Genomic DNA, 15,332 nt, shown 5'->3' on the forward strand with positions numbered 1-15,332 from the left:
CCCTAGTCATTGTCCAGCTCTCTGATGCATAGCAAGTGATTGCAAAGACCATGGCCTGTATCAGATGCACCTTAGTCTCCAGAGTGACACCACAGCTCTTCAGTACGTTGGAGACGTCCCTAATAGCGACTTTCCCATCACAATACATCTTTTAATTTCCTGGCTCCTGGTGCCAAGAGTGTTGACTGTGGAGCCAAGCCAAGTAAAGCTGTAACAATCTCAGTCTCTTCACCATCCATCCCGATGTTGACAACTGGCCCAATGGTGAGAATCTTTGTCTTTTTTATATTGAGCCTCAATCCATATTGAAGGCTGCAGTCTTTGACCTTCTGCAGCAAGCGCTTTAGGTCCTCCTCAGTTTTAGCAAGCAATGTTTTATCATCTGCATAATGCAGATTGTTGATGAGTCTTTTTCCAATCCTTATGCCACATTTTTCCTCATAGAGCCCAGTCTCCCAGATAATCTGTTCTGCATATATGTTGAAAAGCTATGGAGATAAGACATATGCCTGTCATACACCCTTCCCAATTTTGAACCATGCAGTGTTTCCTTGATCTGTTCTGACAACTGCCTCCTGGCCCAAGTATAGGTTTTGCATAAGCATGATCAAGTGTTCTGAGATTCCCATTCTTCTCAGAGTCAGCCACAGTTTGTTGTGATCCATGCAGTCAAACACCTTTGCATAATCACTGAAACACAGATATACCTTCCTCTGGTATTCCCTGCTTTCAGCTAAGATCCATCTAACATTAGCTATAATATCTCTGGTACCACGACCCCTTCTAAATCCAGCCTGCACTTCTGGCAGTTCTCTGTTGATGTGCTGTTCCAGCCATTTTTGGATAATTCTCAGCAGAATCTTGCTTGCATATGATATCAATAATATTATTCAATTATTTGCACACTCAGTGAAGTCACCTTTCTTTGGAATGGGAAAAAATATGGATATTTTCCAGTCATTTGGCCAGGTGGTTGTCTTCCAAATTTCTTGGAACAACTTGGTGAGCACATCTAGGGCTGCATCTGTTAGTTGAAATACGTCAATTGGTATACCATCAATTTCTGGGGCTTTATTTTATGCCATTTCCTTCAAAGTAGCTTGAACTTCTCCTTCATCACCATAGGCTCTTGCTCATATGTTGTTTCATGAAATTCTTCTGTGTCTTCCGATTCCTTTCGGAACAGTGACTCTCTCTACCTTTTTTTTTTTAAATCTTCTTTTAATCTTTTTTTATCTTCTCCTGGATCATTTAATATTCTGCCCAAAGAATCTTTAAGTATGGCAAATTGAGGTTTGGATTTGTTCTTCAGTTCCTTGAGCTTAAGAAATACTGAGTGAGTTCTGTTAAAACTTTTTCATGATTGTATTGCTACAATTATTAGTGTGTCTGAGAGAGGATTTGGTGTAACCAAGACTTTAAGGCTTGGGCATACCTCACACTTTAGGCAGTGTTTAGGGAGTGTTTTTATATACCAGCCATCATACAAAACAAGGGAGATTCAGATATTATTAGCAAAAAATGAAAGAATATGAACTTTAGGATTTTTTGTGTACTCTATAGAAAACAAAAAATATTCCCATTTAAGTTTGACTTGTCTGTAAACACATTTTAAAAGAATTTTTGTAAAGTATTGACATTCTTTAATTAACTGAGCATTCACAGGTAAGAGAAATTATTTAACCAGGCAGTATCACTGGCATCTGTGGAGGTGAGAGGACTAAAATGGTTGAGAGAAACCCAAAAGAATTAGTATCCAGATTTCTATTCTACTCCACTTTAATCTACATTACATCCCTGGGCTGTAGTAACTTTTCTACCTACTTAAAGTCAAAGAGAATAGAAAAGTTATATTTGTCTCAGAGTTAGCAGGAAATTCAGATTTATGATTTGAATACCTACACTATTCCTTTCCTGTTCTTCTATGATAGCAAACTCAGTAGAATTGTGTGCGCAGCCCTCATAATTGTAACTTACAACTAGTGGTACTAGGGATATTATAGCTAATGTTAGATGGATCTTGGCAGAGAACAGAGAGTACCAGAGGAATGTCTATCTGTGCTTCATTGATTGTGCAAAGGCTTTGGACTGTGGATTACAACAAGCTATGGCTGACTCTGAGAAGAATGGGAATCCCAGAACATTTGACTGTGCTAATGCGAAACCTATACTTGGACCAAGAGACAGTTGTCAGAACAGAGGAAGGAGGCATTACATGGGTCAAAATCAGGAAGTCGGTCCGCCAGGGATATATTCTGTCTCCATACATTTTTAATCTGTATGCAGAATAGACCATCTGGGATGCTGGGCAGTATGAGGAGAAATGTGGCATCAGGATTGGTGGAAGATTCACCAACAACCTGCGTTACGGGATGACGCAACCCTCTTTGCTGAAACTGAGGAGGACCTGAAGTGCTTGCTGCATAAGGTCAAGGACTGCAGCCTTCAATACGGATTGAAGCTCAACATCAAGAAAACAAAAATTCTCACCACTGGTTTAATAGGCAGCATTAGTATGGATGGTGAAGAGATTGAGATAGTTAATAGTTTTAGTTTGCTTGGCTTGGTAGTCAACACTCTTGGTACCAGCAGCCAGGAAATCAAGAGATGAATTGCTTTGGAAAAGCCAACTGTTAGGGACCTCTCTGGAGTACTGAAGAGCAATGACATCAGGCTGGAGACTAAGGTGCACCTGATCCTGGCTGTAGTATTCACAGTTGTGTTCTGCGCATTGGAGAGTTGGACAGTGGCTAGAGATGATAGAAAGAGAATTGATGCTTTTGAGCTGTGGTTCTGGAGAAGAGTGACTGCTATGAGGAGAAAAAACAGGTTTGTCTTGGAGAGGGTGAGGCTGGGCTGCTCTTTGGAGTCAAGGATTCTGAGGCTTTGCGTATGCTTTGGGCATGTTGCAAGGAGGGACTGGTCCTTGGAGAGGGACATCATGTTTGGAAGAGCAGAGGGATGGCGCAGGAGAGGAAGACCTTCTATGAGATGGATCCATTCTGTGATTGGGGTGGTGGGAGTAAATGTGTTGGAGACAGTGAGGTTGGCACAGGGTTTAGGGCTCTTGTACATAGGGTCACTATGAGTCACAGTTTACTCAATGGCACGTAACAACAACAGCAGCATTGCCATCTACTCAGAACCAACCTGTAATTGCCTCTCCAGTGGGTTTTCAGAGGTTGTAAATTGCATGGGAGGAGATTGCCCATCTTTTTTTCTGTGCAGCAGCTACTGGACTTAAACTGTCTTCCTTTGAGTTGGCAGTCCAACTCTTTACCTATGAGGTCACCAGATCTCCATCATGATATAGAGAACTTCATTGTATCTCCACATAAACATAGATTGTCACATGACATTCCTCTCTGAGGTGCTGTGGATGACACAGATGGATATATATTGTCTTTCTATAAGAGACAAGGAGCACTAACTCAGTCCCTGAGGACAAATATTACTGTATAATACCATTATTGTAGAACAAGATAACTAGTAAAACATGTATGAGGATCTAAGGAGGGGGGGAGTGGAAGAGCACAGGAGTGATGATGGGTTACAGGGTTGCACAATTTGATGGGTGGAGGGAGAAATGGGTTAAGGAAATGGGAAAGACAGGGTGTGTAAAACAATGTATATGAACTTTGTAAGTAAATTCGTACAAAATAAAATTTTTCTATTAAAAAGAGACAGGGAGGAAGTAATATTAGGTAAAAAAGCAGACTGTTAGCTCTCCTTTGGAATTTCTGGAGAATAAAAATAAAATAGATCAAAACCACTTGGGACAGAGTTTATGAAATGATTTAGTCTTCACACTTTTAAAAATGATTGATTTATCACTCTCTAGTGGATCATAGTGAACACCAAAAGATTTTTTTTCTTCTAACCTATAAAAATATAAATGGTTTCTATAATCTACAGCCTTTTATCAATGGTGTTTAGCAATTTTTGGATCAAGTGTTTTTCTTTTCATCATCATTAGACGGTCTCATTCATCTTAACTCCTTCAAGTCAGAACTGACACATTGTTGAATCTCCAGTGATTTTTCAAGGCTGTAAATCTCTCATGGGAAAAGATTATCTTTGTTTCTCTCACAGAGCTGCTGGTGCATTTGAACTAACAGAAGGCACCACCTTTGGGTTAGAAGCACAACTCTCTTTGAACTGTGCCACCGTAGCTCCCTGTGAAATTGTAGAACAATGGAATGTAAATTGTTACAAAATGACAATTCAATATAAGGAAACAAGGTGAGAAACGGAACTCAATGCAGTTGCCTTATTTATTCAGGTATTGACAGTTTTCCGCCTTTGAGAAACTGCAGTCTTGGTGCATTTCTGTCACTTGTTTTAGTGGAAAATATTTGCTTTTTCCTTTCGTAACTTATTTTTCACCTTAAGTACTCTGCTTTTACAGATCTTCCTATGATATAGTATGCATTTACATAAAAATATTTTTATTTATTTACTTTAAAGAGTTTAACTTACATTTTTTTGTGGTTCTGTTTCTTGATATGCTGAAATTTTGTTAAAATAGTAATTAGTCCAAGAACCTTTGCCTCAAATTCTGATTCTCTTCATTTATTCAGGGAATATTTATAGATGGCTTATGTCCTAGCATTGAGCTCTTGTGTTTTAATGTACTGTTGAGTTGAAACTGACTCTCAGCAAGTTTTTAGAGGAAATAAACTACCTACGTGGGGATTGCCTGTCTTTCTCCTGTGGAGCACCTGATAGATTCAAGATGCATATCTTTGGGTAGGTAGCACACTTCCATACCACTAAACCATCAGAGCTCCCTGGCGTTGAGGTTATTGGTGGTGGTGTTGTTATGTGCCTTCGAGTCAACTACGACTCATAGCGACCCTATGTACAATAGCTCTAAACCATGCTAGTCCTGTGCCAGCATTAATATCTCTGACATGCCTACCCCCATTACTCCAATCACTGAAACAATCCATCTCATCGAGGGTCTTCATTTCTTACACTGCCCCTCCATCCTCCCAAGCATGACGTCCCTCTCCAAGGAGTGGTCCCTCCTTGCAACATGTTCAGAATATGTCAGACAAAGCTTCAGAATCCTTGCCTCCAAGGAGCAGCCTGGTTTAACCCTCTCCAGGATGAACCTATTTGTTCTCTTAGCAGTCCATGGTATATTCAGTACTCCAAAAACACATCTCAGATAGTGAGACAAAACTTAGAGTCCATATAGACCAAAGTTTAGTCATTCTTTTCTACCATTCGTCTGTCAGCTTGTAGTACTATGCTGGCTTGCTAGTTTCTATCCTGCTGAAAACTGGCCCACAGATATTTCAAATACCAGCAGGATCACTCATAGTGGGCAAGTTTCAATGTACCTTCCAAACTAAGACAGAAAATAGCCAATGAAAACCTATATGAATTAAGTGTCAGTGGAACATTACCTAGTTTAGCACCAGAAGATGAGCCTCTTTGAATGATTTTAAGAATGATGCAGAAACGGAGAGTATTTGTATTGTACAAAGAAAAGATCATTGTGCATTGGAACTGACTCAACAGCACCAATAATAGCTTAGCCATTCCTGCACACCATGCATTCATTTTTTCTACTTAATGTCAGATGGCTCTAGGCTTAAGGCAAAGAGGAATATGTACCTGTGTTTCATTGACTATGCAAATGCCTTTGGCTGTGGATCACAACAAATTGTGGCTAACCTTGAGAAGAATGGAAATTCTAGAACACTTGATTGTGCTCATGCAAAACCTACACTTGGACCAGGAAACAGTTGTCAGAACAGAGCAAGAAAACATTTGCATGGGTCAAAATCAGGAAAGGAGTGCATCAGGGATATGTCCTGTCTCCATACCTTTTCACTGTGTATGTGGAACATATCAGTCAAGAGCATTGACTTAATGAGGAGGAATGTGGCATCAGAATTGGAGGAAAACTCAAAAACAACCTCTGATATGCAGATAGCACAACCTTGCTTGCCCAAACTGAGGAAGACCTGAACCATTTGTACAGGTCAAGGACTGTATTCTTCAATATGGACTTTTCAATTACTTGCTATATATCAGAAAGCTGGACAGTGACTAGGGATGATAGGAGAGTTGATGCCTTTGAACTGTGGTGTTTTAGAAGAGTATTGAATATACCATGGACTGCTAGGAGAACAAACAGGTTTAACCTAGACAGGGTGAAACCAGGCTACTCCTTGGAGGCAAAGATTCTAAAGCTTCATCTAAAAAAAAAAAAATAAAGCTTCATCTGACATACTTTAGGCATGTTGAAAGGAGGGACCAGTCCTTGGAGACCATCCATCATGCTTGGGAAGGTGGAGGACAGCACAAGAGAGGAGGACCTTTGATGAGATGGATTGATTCAGTCACTGGGGTAATGGGGTTAGGTGTGTCAGAGACAATAATTTTGGCACAGGATAGAGCAGAGTTTAGGGCTATTGTACATCGTACATTGTACATATTGTACATGTTGCTAGGAGTCACAAAGACTTGATGGCACATAGCAACAACAGTCATAATTGTTTTTATTAATTTTTACTGATAATGATATAAAAATGTTATTTTAACATTTAGTAAGTTAAGATCACAGGTAGATATTTTTGAGGGGCAGAGAAGTTTGAAACATAGGGTATTTTTAAAAAAGGTTTTAAGTATAAAAATAAATTATGATGAAATTGTATGGGGAAATGAAATGCAAATAAAAGAGAGGAAAAGGAAATGTAGAATCTTTACCTATTAAAGAAAAGCCAGTCCATGAATTTTAAATGGGCAGGGATGGGTATCACAATCATTCTGATATTTAGATTCCAATGATACCTTTTAAAAAGTGGTGTAACACTTTTAAATGTCAGTTTTTGCAATATGCTGACATTTACGTCCTTAAACATATGGTGAAGATTTTGTGTCAATTTAAAATATGCTGGAGGGTACATAGTCTGTTCAAAGTAATATCCGCTAATCTACTAGCATAACATTTGCAGGTCACTGAACTTGTGACCTTGGATGCTGGTAAAAGTAACAGCTTCAATTTCTTCATGAGTCTTGGGAGAAGGCAAAGAGACTGGTGCTAGTCCCTGTGTTCTGGGTTCAGGAGTCCAGTGCTCTGTCCCTTTCTGCATGATACAGGACTCTTTGCCTACCCATACAAGCTCTGGGCTTGGAAAACTACTGCCTCTCCAGCTGCAGCCCCACCCTATGCGGGCATTGAAGGGGTGTGTGCTACAGCTGTGGACGGGTGTGGGAGAAGTAATGATCCCCACTTTGGTAATGATGCTCAGAGCCAGGAAGCACCAGCATGAGCAGTCCTAGCAGTTCCTCATGTAGTTCTATTGCATCTGGTCCTGAGGGTGGTGAGTGGTAAACTATTTTCATGTTTAAGAGAAAATAGCTGCAGAGAGACCAGGACCAGTGGTGCTGATTGGAACTGAGGGGAGAGTCTGTCTCTGTCCCTTCTTGTTGTATAGCTCTAGTGTTGTAGGACCAGGGTTTCATGTTTGGGCAGTCACTCTTGTACACGGTAGATTTTTAAAAGCCAGTCTAATGAGGAGGAATGGAAATGTTGCATCAGGATTGGAGGATGATTCATCAACAATCTGCATTATGCAAATAACGCAACCTTTCTTGTCCAAACTGAGGGCCTGAAGCACTTGCCGCATAAGGTCAAGCAAGGACTATAGTGTTCGATAATGATTGAAGCTCCAAAGATTTTCATCACTAGGCCAATTGGCAGCACCATGGTAAATGGAAAAGAGCTTGAGGCCATTAACAACTTAAGCTTGCTTGGGTCTACAATCAACACTCTTGGCAAGAAATTAAAAGACAAATTATTCTAGGGAAAGCTGCAGTCAGGGACTGCTTAAAAATTGTGAAGAGTAATGATTTCAGTCTGGGGACTAAGGTGTGCCTGATCCAGGTCATAGTCGTCATAAGTACTTGCTGTGCATCAGAGAGCTGGAGAATGACTTAAGAATAACAGAAGAATTTATTAATTTGAGTTGTGATGTTGAGGAAGACTATTGAACATATCATGGACTGCCAGGAGAACAAACAAGTCAGTGTTGGAGAGGGTAAAACCAAATTTGTTTTTGGAGGCATGGATTTTGAAGCTCCTTCTCATGGGGAGACCAGTCCTTGGAGAAGGACATCATACTTGGAAGGGTGGAGCAATAGCTCAGGAGAGGATGACCCTGGATGACATGGACTGACACAGTAACTGGCGTTTTGGGGGTATTGAGGGTAACCCAGTTACTGTGTCTTAGTTACCTAACCTCTAAAATAGGCATACAATCTGCCTATAAAGATTGTTGTGTTGGCTAAATGAAGTAAATATGAAGAAGTAGACAAAACACTCAGTTAATAGGCTATTTATCTGGAGTTTGCTATGACAAGGGAGCCAGCCATCTTCATTTTGATTTGGCAGAGACTTAAGAGTTGTCAGGAGAGGGGGGATATGGACAAAAGGAGAAGTGTTGGATGTGACCTGACTGGAGGCTGTTGGGAAGCTTGAGGTGGGCTCTTTGGGGCATATTGTTACAAGGGACCAGTCTTTGGGAGAAGACGTCATGCTGGGAAAGGTGGAGAGTAAGTGATAGAGGGGAGACCCCCTAAACAAGAGGTTAGACCCAGTGACTATAACAAAAGGCTCGAGCATATCAGATCTTGCAGGTGTCTTTCAGGGTAGGGCAAAGTACAGATTTTGTTGTGCATAGTGTTGCTGTGAGTTGTAGTCAACTTGACAGCACCTAACAATATGCCTCAGAAGAAACTTTTCTATTTGTTCCTGTGAAATTCTGACTCATATTTTGTGACTGAACACACTATATTCTACAAATGTCCATTGTGTTTCTTTAAAGATAAAGGTTTTAAAACATTAAACTGAAGAGCAAATATGTAAAAATCAGTAACCTTTGTGAAGGGACCAAAAGTGAGTTTTGGAGACATTAGTCTATAGGGAGTTGTACAGCCAACCTAAAGGTGGCACCTCTCTGGCAGTTTTGAGCTTACTAGTTTGCTTGGCTCCATAGTCAACAGTCTTGGCACCAGCAGCCAGGAAATTAAAAGGCGCATTGCCATGGGAAAGTCTGCTGTTAGGGACCTCTCCAAAGTGCTGAAGAGCAGTGGTGTCTCTCTGGAGACTAAGGTGCGTCTGATACAGGCCATGGTCTTTGCAATCACCTGTTATGCATCAGAGGGTTGGACAATGACCAAGGAGGATAGAAGGAGAACTGATGCCTTTGAGCTGTGGTGCTGGAGAAGAGTACTGAGAATACCATGGACTGCTAGGAAAACAAATAGATTTGTCCTGAAGAGGGTTAAACCGGGTGGCTCCTTGGAGGCAAGGATTCTGAGGCTCCGTCTAACTAACTTTGGACATGTAGTGAGGAGAGACCGGTCCTTGGAGAGGGACATCATGCTTGGGAGGGTGGAGGGATGGCACAGGAGAGGAAGGCCCTCTATGAGGTGGATTGATTCAGTGACTGGGATAATTGGGATGGGAGTGTCAGAGACAGTGCGATTGGCACAGGACAGAGCGGAGTTTAGGGCTGTTGTACATAGGGTCGCTATGAGTCGCAGACGACTCGACGGCACATAACAACAACAACAACAACAGTGGCTCCAAGGAAATAAAAAAAAAAGATAAAGACTTTTTCCTCCATGTAGTTACAACCCCCAAAATCCTGCTGGAAAATCAGCTCTGAGTCAGTTCCAATTTGACAGCAATGAGTTGAGAGAGAAGGGACCTGAAAGAAAATTTGAATGAATGGAGAACTGTAGTGTGGTCATGGTTTGAAGGATTAAATAAAAATGTTCATTTCCCCCAAACTTAATATATGTAACAGGACAGGTTTCAGATTGCTAGTTATTCGAGTCATGCTGTACTCAATGACACATAATCATAGGGTTACCTAGTAGTTACCTACTGCCAACCCAAATCATGTGGTTTGAACTTACCAGCTGATCTGCAGGAAAAAGATGAGCCACCTTCTCCCATGTAATTTACAGCCTCTGAAAACCCACTGAAGAGTCAGATGTGAGTAGGCTATGACTCAACAGCACAACACAACAATGTAATCATAGTCAAAGTGGCTGATTATACATCTGCTTATCTATATGTTGTTGTTGTTGTTATGTGCTGTCGAATCACTAGTGACTCACAGCAACCCTATATACAACAGCTCTGAAGCCTGTTCTATACTGAGCCAACCTTTTTGTCTTTGACACACCTACCTCCATTACTCCAGTCACTGAATCAATCTGTCTCATCCAGGGTCTTCCTCTCTTGTGCTGTCCCTCTATCCTTTTCAAGTTCAATGCTCCTCTCCAAGGACTGGTCCCTCCTTGCAGCATGCCCAAAGTATATCAGATGGCTTCAGAATCCTTGCCTCCAAGGAGCAGCCATGCTTCAGCCTCTCCAGGGTGAACCCATTTGTTCTCCTAGCAGTCCCTGGTATATTCATCACTCTTCTCCAGCACCACAACTCAAAGACCAAACTCATTTCTTCTTCTATCATCCTTAATCATTGTCCAGCTTTATGATGCATACCAAGTAATTGCAAAGCCTGGATCAGGTGGACCTTAGTCTTCAGACAGACATCATTGTTTTTCAGTACTCTGGTGAGGTCCCTGACAGCAGATTTCCCCCAGTGCTACTTGTCTTTTGATTTCTTGGCTGCTGGTGCCAAGAATGTTGATTGTGGAGCCAAGCAAATGGAAGCTTTTAAAAATCTCAATCTGTCATGATGCTGCCAATCGGCCAAGTGAGAATTTTTGTTTTCTTGATGTTTAGCTTCAACTCATATTGAAGGCTGTAGTCCTTGACCTTCTGCAGCAAATGTCTCACGTCCTCCTCAGTTTCAGCAAGCAGGGTTGTATCATTTGCATAACACAGATTGTTGATGAGTTTTCCTCCAATCTTGATGCCATATTCTTCCTCATAAAGCCCTGCCTCCGGGACAATCTGCTCCACATATAGATTGAAAAGGTATAGAGATAGGAATGCATCTCTGGCGTACAACTTTCCTGATTTTGACCCATGCAGTGTTTCTTTACTCTGTTCTGATGACTGCTTTGTGGTGCAAATAGTTTTCACATTAGCACAATCAAGTATATCTTGTCAATATTTTTATTTAAAAACCATTTGATTTTAAAATGAATCTGAAAGCATATACATTCAAGAATATCTTGAGAAAGTTTGAAAAGTAACTAAGAGTTTTCCCTGTTAATTTGACTACTTTATATCTTTGTTATTAAAAAACATGATGTAGCTTAGCCATTTCCATCTGCATAGATTATGTTCTCACCAGTTCCCTGTCAGTATTCAACTCAAGACTGCCTAGATTTTGTTCTACTCTGGAGATTAAGATTATGAAGGACTGGAAAAATATTTATAATAATGGCATTCATAAATTTTACATTGCGTTACATTTTTTTTTCTATTTTAAAGTATTGGTTCTTAAAGAGTCTCGAGGTTAACAGAATCAAAATCACCTGGAAAATTGTTAAAAATTAAAATCATTGGTTCCATCTCAGACCTACTAAATCAGATATTTTAGAGATGGAGGCCAATTTTCTTTACAGGTCTTTCTTGTTGTTAGTGCCATTGAGTGGAATATAGCTCACAGTGACCCTATGAACAATGAATGTAAGTGATTACATGCTCAACTACCAATTGACTGATTGATGGTTTGAACCCACTCAGAGGTGGGTTGGAAGAAATGCCTGAAGATTCTCTTCCAGAAGATCACAGCTGTGACACCTCTATGGCGTGCTGTTCTATTCTGCAATGCTTGGGGTTGCTATGAGTTGAACTTTAAGCCACTACAACTTTTCCTTGATTCATGCTACAGCCAGTGACCCACTTTCTTAAAGACAGCATTTTCCACCAGAATAGCTAAAATAGATACACCAGGCTCCTTTCACTTGCCATGTATAAAAAGAACCACTGAAAGGAGAAATCTTTGTCACATTGTTGCTGAATGGGACAGCAGGTCTAACTAATGACCAGAAAGTCAGGCCACTTTGCTGAAGGAAAGACACAGGTTTATTAAGAGAATAGGAAAGCTCCGTAGAAAAGGCGTAGATTCAATAGAGAATAAGAAAATCCTGAAGATGGAGGACACCCAGGGCCTAGAAGGAACACAGGTGTGTCCCTCTAAGCATCAAATATTCACAGCTTTTCTAGGTCTTTCCTCCTCCTTTACCCTCCCCCCCCTTCCCAGAGGGCATAATTTTTCAAGAGTAGAGGAAGGTATGATATTTACACAGCTTGCAACTATCCTTTCTTTTTTGTGTTTGTGCACAACTTCACATGGAATAGAGTACAGAGAGGTCTGGGATGTGGTAGCCGTCTGTTTTTGGAAAGATGGCGTAGGCATAGTTCACCTTGGCCTCTGGTTCAAACCCCACACCTTTCTTTGAATTGCTGTTAGGTCACTGCTCAGTCAGGTAACTCCTGCATATACATCTGACCCAGTTTCTTTTTTTTTAATTTTTTTTTTTTTACCAAAAACATTTAATGGAATGTAAAAATGAACATTTAAACTCATTACATTATTTTTTGAAATTTTATGGTAGAAAAATACTATGGGGAGACACTTCTTATTAAACTGACAGGCCACGTTCTCCCTTCCCCAGCTTCTCTGCACCCCGTCGTCACTGGCTCACTATCTTCTTCTGACCCTCTTTGCTGCGACGGCATCCTCATCCTGCTCCGGGTCTCCAGGGACCAGGCCTCGGGCAGCACCTCTCTTGGCCCCACGCGTGGCTCTGGGCAGGGCTCTTCCATCACCCTGGTTTGAATGAATCTTCTCAGTAGGTTCCTCTGTGCCCTCCGGTTTCGTCTGGTTTTTAGACCTCAGCCTTGAGGATCGAGTTCCCAGCAATGGGACTTTATCTTCTGAGACTCCCCTGGAGGGGTCACCAGTCTTATTCAAAGAGGTGTTCTTTGTGCTGGGCCCAGCCCCTCGCCTCCTGGAGGCGGTGCCCAGGATCTTCTCTGCACTGGGCTCAGGGTCAGTACTGTGTGTCCTGATGGCGGTGACAGATTCTTTTTCCTTGCTGCGCTGGGGCTCAGCCCCTCGCTTTCTGGTATTGAGCAGCATCTTGTCTGCAATGGGCTCTGCATCAGATCCTGGTGCTGTGCTGTTGGCTTCTGGTACCTTCTCAACACTGGGCTTAGGGTCAGTCCTTTGTCTCCTGGTGGTGGTGACAAATGTCTTCTCTGCATTGGGCTCGGGGTTGCCCCTTCGGGTCCTGATGGTGGTGATTGGTACCGGTTCTCCTTTGGGCTCTGGATCAGACCCTGGTGTCCTGGTTGTGGGGACGGGCATCTCTTTTGTGCTGGGCTCTGGGTCAGCCTTTTGTTTCCGGGTGGTGATGACTGTTACCTTCTCTATGCTGTGGTCAGGATCAGCCCTTGGCTTTCTGGTGGTGGTGATGGGCACCTGCTCTGCACTGGGCTCTGGGTTGGCCCTTCGTCTCCTCATGGTGGTGACTAAACCCTTCTCTGCACTTGGTTCGGTCCCTTGCTTCCTGGTGGTGGCCAGTACCTGGTCGGAGCTTGGCTCAGGGTTGGCTCTTCGTGTCCTGGTACTGGTGACAGGTGCCAACTCTGTGCTGGGATCGGGGTTAGCCTTTCTTCCCCTGGTGGTGGCCACAGGCACCATCTCTGTGTTGGGCTCAGGGTCAGCCTTTCGTCCCCTGGTGGTGGCCACAAGTCCCTGGTCTGCACTGGGCTCAGGGTCAGCCTTTCGTCTCCTGGTGGTGGTCACAGGCGCCATCTCTGTGCTGGGCTCAGGGTCAGCCTTTCGTCTCCTGGTGGTGGCCACAGGCACCATTTCTGTGCTGGGCTCAGTATCAGCCTTTCGGCCCCTAGTGGTAGCCAGAGGCCCCTGGTCTGCACTGGGCTCAGGGTCCGCCTTTCGTCTCCTGGTAGTGGCCACAGGTACCACCTCTGCTGCCCTCAGCCCTTCCCTTCCTTGTGCTGGTGACAGGTCCCTGGTCTGCACTGGGCTCAGGGATCTGACCCAGTTTCATCCAGTCTTGTTTGCCTTCTGAAAAACACTTTGTTCCATGTTATGTTAGTTAAGGCAATACCCCTTAGATGTTAAAACAGTGCCCACTTAGTGTCAAACCATTGATGTTTCTCGTAACTTTATACTTTAGCAAATGCTTAGCTAGGTGTATGTAAATATATGTAAGCTAGGTTGCTAGATTGCATGTGGGTGTGTGTGATTCCTTCAGCTGTTTCTCTTGCTTTCCCAACTTCTTAGATCACATAAGCTGGTTCGTTAGCCTTTTTCTTATAACCTTCCTACTTCCTTGCATCAACATATTATCTTCTAATTGTAATTCATACGCTTACTTTGAGTCACAGGTGTTCATTTCCATCTCACCACTCCTCATGTAGACAACTCCAGTATGAGCAGCAGCTGGAATTTATTTAATTGACCATGGTTAATGAGGCTTCCAAGTAACTCAGCTAGAAAGGTCAGCTAACACATGCAGTATTTCCTGCTGTATTATCTGTCAGTGGATGTGAGTTTGTGACTATCAAAAGCTATAACTATTGGACTCAATAACAGATTTTAGAAAGTAAGATACAGAGAGGAAGGCTCCACCATCAATCCATAAATGACTTTAAAGTCAGCCTTTGGTTTGTGTCATTTAGATCACTGATATTACTGTGGAGCTCCCTAGAATTAGCTTGTCTTCCTCCGAGGAAAATTTACTGCAAACACTTTTAAATCTCTAAACTTAACTGCTGGAAGAACCAATCCGTATCTGACCCTCCATTGGATATCGGAAGCTCTGAATTGCACGGGAGGAGTTTGTTCATCTTTCTCCTGCTGAGTCATTGGTGGATACAAACCTCATGTCTTTGAGTTGACAGCATAACTCCTTGCCTACTGGCTCACAAGTGCTCCCTTATGCAAAGAGTTGTTTGCCTTCGGGTCAGAACGGACCCATAGCTGAGCCTCTAATGGATTTTCAGAGGCAGTTCCTCACACATGAGTAGATTGCCTATCCTTCTCCCATGGAGCAGCTAGCTGACAAGATTCTTTGTAAGGTTGAGATGAAGAGTGGGACAAATGAGGGATTTCTCCCATTCCCTGCCATATGCAGAATTTAAGGGAAGAGGGAGTGGCATCCACTTACTAAGTAACATGCCTCTGGAAACACTACAACAAATAATAGTAAACAAGGTAAAAATATTTCAATGCATTATTTTAAAAATAGAAACTAATATACACTATAGATGATGGCAAAATAGAAAATACTTAAATAGAGGATCATTAAGAATACCAAGCAGGCTGAGCCATGTTGGACCTTAAGACAAAAAG

At 42.2% G+C, this 15,332-nt stretch overlaps 1 protein-coding gene across 1 annotated transcript in view; it reads left to right on the forward strand.

The window, feature by feature from the left end:
- The window catches only part of NSUN3 (NOP2/Sun domain family, member 3), a 122,322-nt gene that overhangs the window by 16,881 nt on the left and 90,109 nt on the right, over positions 1 to 15,332 (forward strand). The gene's annotated exons all lie outside the window — the stretch shown is intronic.

This window comes from Elephantulus edwardii, unplaced genomic scaffold, assembly GCF_000299155.1.
Source record: "Elephantulus edwardii isolate Elephantulus edwardi_28Jun2011 unplaced genomic scaffold, EleEdw1.0 scaffold00136, whole genome shotgun sequence".
In the NCBI taxonomy this organism is placed as follows: domain Eukaryota; kingdom Metazoa; phylum Chordata; class Mammalia; order Macroscelidea; family Macroscelididae; genus Elephantulus; species Elephantulus edwardii.